Genomic DNA, 3403 nt, shown 5'->3' with positions numbered 1-3403 from the left:
TACATAAAGTAAACGTAAAGAATAAAAAATATACAATGATTATGATGACTGCATATTGTTCATGTTGTGTACTATGTAATTTTTAGTATACGTATCATGTAATTTTTACCTAACATAAGATAATTGAATTACATATGCAGGAACTTGAACCCCTTTGATGAGGATCCTTCACACTCTCGAGGATCAACAAGTATAAGTCATTACACCCTATAGAAATAGTTTATTTTAAAAAACATACCAGAAAAATAAATTTTCTCAGTTTTTCAGACCTCGACATTTGCAACAAATCTAATACAGTTATCAAAACTTGAGGCCCTAGTTGGACTTATTCAAATTTTTAATCTCAACATCAACTTTAGGGCCGACTTCTTCATCAACATTACCCTCATTTACAAAATATCTCTCTCATTACCAACTAAATATCTCGTTTGATGGAGTGTAGGTATCACCAAATAGGTATTTGTCAGATGTGTCTTCCTTGAGTGAGGGAAATGAAGGAATAGAAGATGAAAGTGAGACATGTAGTAGATCTAAAATAGGGAGATCAACTAGAGTTCAAAAGATTAGAAGAAAATTCAATAAATGCATGGTATTTTTCCTTGCTCAAGGGGGGTCATGTTCTTATGATGATGAGACCAAAGGCGATATCGAGGTGCTCTTGAGGTACACACATGTTTAGAAACAATGGGTACCTAAGGAACTTCCTCCAATAAACACTAATTTTTGTGTTTATAAGAGGATATATCACATAACACCTTCATCGTAACATGGTTTGGGCCTATTTTCCATGAACGACATAAAGTTTTGTTACATCAAAGTTGCTGAATTGATGGATTTTGTCGGACCTTATTACAATTACAAAAATTGGATGTAGATTGATCGATATAAAAAAAGTATGCGTAGGTATGCACTATCAACAAATTATATACAATAGAAAGATAATGATCGAAGTAAAGGAGTGACTATATACATTGATGGAAGGCCAAAAGCAACAAGGAATATTGCATGTTTTATAAAGAATAAGCGACCTGGGTAAACTAATAAGAAACCAAATTGCATATTTGAGGTGCGTGAGGGAAATTGTGTATTCGTATGCGCAATAAAAACAATAAGTGTAGGGGAAGAGCTGCTAATCGATTATAATTTGAATCGTATAGATATAAAAAAAGTTACTATCATGGGGGTGGTATGTACTATATACCATTTAAACCAACCTCCAATTAATGACTCCAATATACCATTTTATTATTAATCTTTTTTGCTAAGTCTATTGGTTTCATTTTGCTAACATTTTTTATATTTTTTCTTTGTCACAAGATGACATGGATCCATCACATAGCATAGACAAGGATGTAAGTCCCGACACTTCTATTGAGCAGGTAAACCTCATTGTTTTGTACAAATTAGATAGAAGAAAATTGTTTCATTATTATGATCTTTTCTTGAGTGTTTTGGAGTAATTTTGATAATGTTATAATATTCTTGTCAAAGATGGATGTTTGGGGAAAGGGAAAGGGACCTGCAGTACCTCAGCACTTCTATAGGGATGTCAAATCAACAGTATTATGCGATGATGAAATCACATTTACCACAAACCCTATAGAAATGATGAAAAAGTCAGTTAGAAAAATAAATAGAGAGATTCTTACTTTGGCATCCATGACCCCTCGGACCGATGAAATTATAGAGGGTGCAACAATTGATGTGAATAGCACATAACTTAGAAGTAAGCAATAATGAAATCTTTAATTATAACAAAAGTTTAATAATGGTTTATATTTTATTCGCTTTTATGTCATTAACTGAAATATGTACATGTTGTTTTCATAAGATTTTATGCATCCTCATCAACCTGGTGGCCATGATTAGGGTATTGCAGGTAGTTCAGAAGTTGTCAATGTTCCTATGCGAATGTCGCCTAATTCGAGGTTAGCCTCACTTATATTGCCGATTGAAATATCGGCAACACACAAAATGAAGACATTGTCTACTATACGTCATGTTGACCAGCCCACTATTGGTAGATCCCTCTTTTGCTCCCTCTTTTGTTGTGTGTTTATTTCCCTTGAAGTGTTCTTTCTTGAGGGAATTTCATAGTGGATTATTTTTTTGCACTAGGAGATGCACATGAGGATGTGCCAGAGGCGACTACTATTGATAACATACCATCATTTCCTAGATCTTCTCGTATTTCTAGTATGGGAACATTGCAGACGATATTGGTTGTGAGAAACAAAGAATTGATTCCCTTGAAGATACAAAAGGTTCTAGGTACTTTAAAATTATTATTCTATATATTGTAATTGTAATTTACTTACTGGTCACTCATTTTGGACTAATTATCCCCTGATCTTTTTGTAGGAAATGATATTTTTATAAAAATATTAGTGACATTGCATTGCAGATGTTTGGGCCCACCATACGTACAAGGTGGAACATCATATGTGAACTAAGCCTAATCCACTATTTTTATTTCACCATTTCTAGAATAGTTTTACTTTGATCCTTTTCTTGAACTATATCAAAGCTAGCTTCAATTTATTACTAAATATAACATGTTTGTTTTTTCTTTAAAGGCAGAATAACCAAGAAAAAAAGTTAAAAGATGAACTAACAAACCGTATGGTTAGGTTGTTCGGAAATGACTCATTCGACAAAACCAAGGTCCTTAAAAAATATGGCACATATCTAAAGTATATGAGGGACCAATACAAGACACATTTAGAGAAGAACATAAAGTACAAGCATCCCCCCATGATTCTAGAGAGGGAGTGGAAGGACCCGATTTTGGATGTGAATGAGAGAATTGAAAGGAAAAAAGAAAATACACCATGAGACACCAGAAGAAGGTATGTGATACTATTAAGAATGTAATTATGTACTAATTACTCTTTATAAATTTATATAATCTAACATATTTTAAAATTTTCATAGACTGAGTGACACGTCAAACGCAACCAAGGCAAGACAAGAAAAGCACAGACAACACAAACTTGACTCTAGTGGTTATATGAAACTTGTCGCATGATTTGTAAGAATCGGTAAAAGAAATATCACATCAAAATATTTATAAATTACAAACAATTTTTTTTTTATCAAATAATACAAACAAAATTCATGATACTAAGAAAAAATGGAGGGCTCTGAATTCAATAGAGTGCCCACAGAAGATGACACAAGAATTGTCTACTAGCAAGGCTATACAGTCCTGGTTGAATGACTACGAGAATTGAGTGGGCAAACACGAGATTCTGATGCATTCGTCACAAAGGTAAATAAGATAAATGAAAATGATTTCAAATTGAATACTTTACCAATAATCTATTTGGTGTTAAGTTCCAACATAAAGTGACTATATTGTTTTTAAATAGGAAACCAATGATAAACAATGCACATGACATTG

Source organism: Cryptomeria japonica, chromosome 1, assembly GCF_030272615.1.
Source record: "Cryptomeria japonica chromosome 1, Sugi_1.0, whole genome shotgun sequence".
NCBI classification, from domain to species: Eukaryota; Viridiplantae; Streptophyta; class Pinopsida; order Cupressales; family Cupressaceae; genus Cryptomeria; species Cryptomeria japonica.
This window is presented reverse-complemented; position numbering follows the sequence as displayed.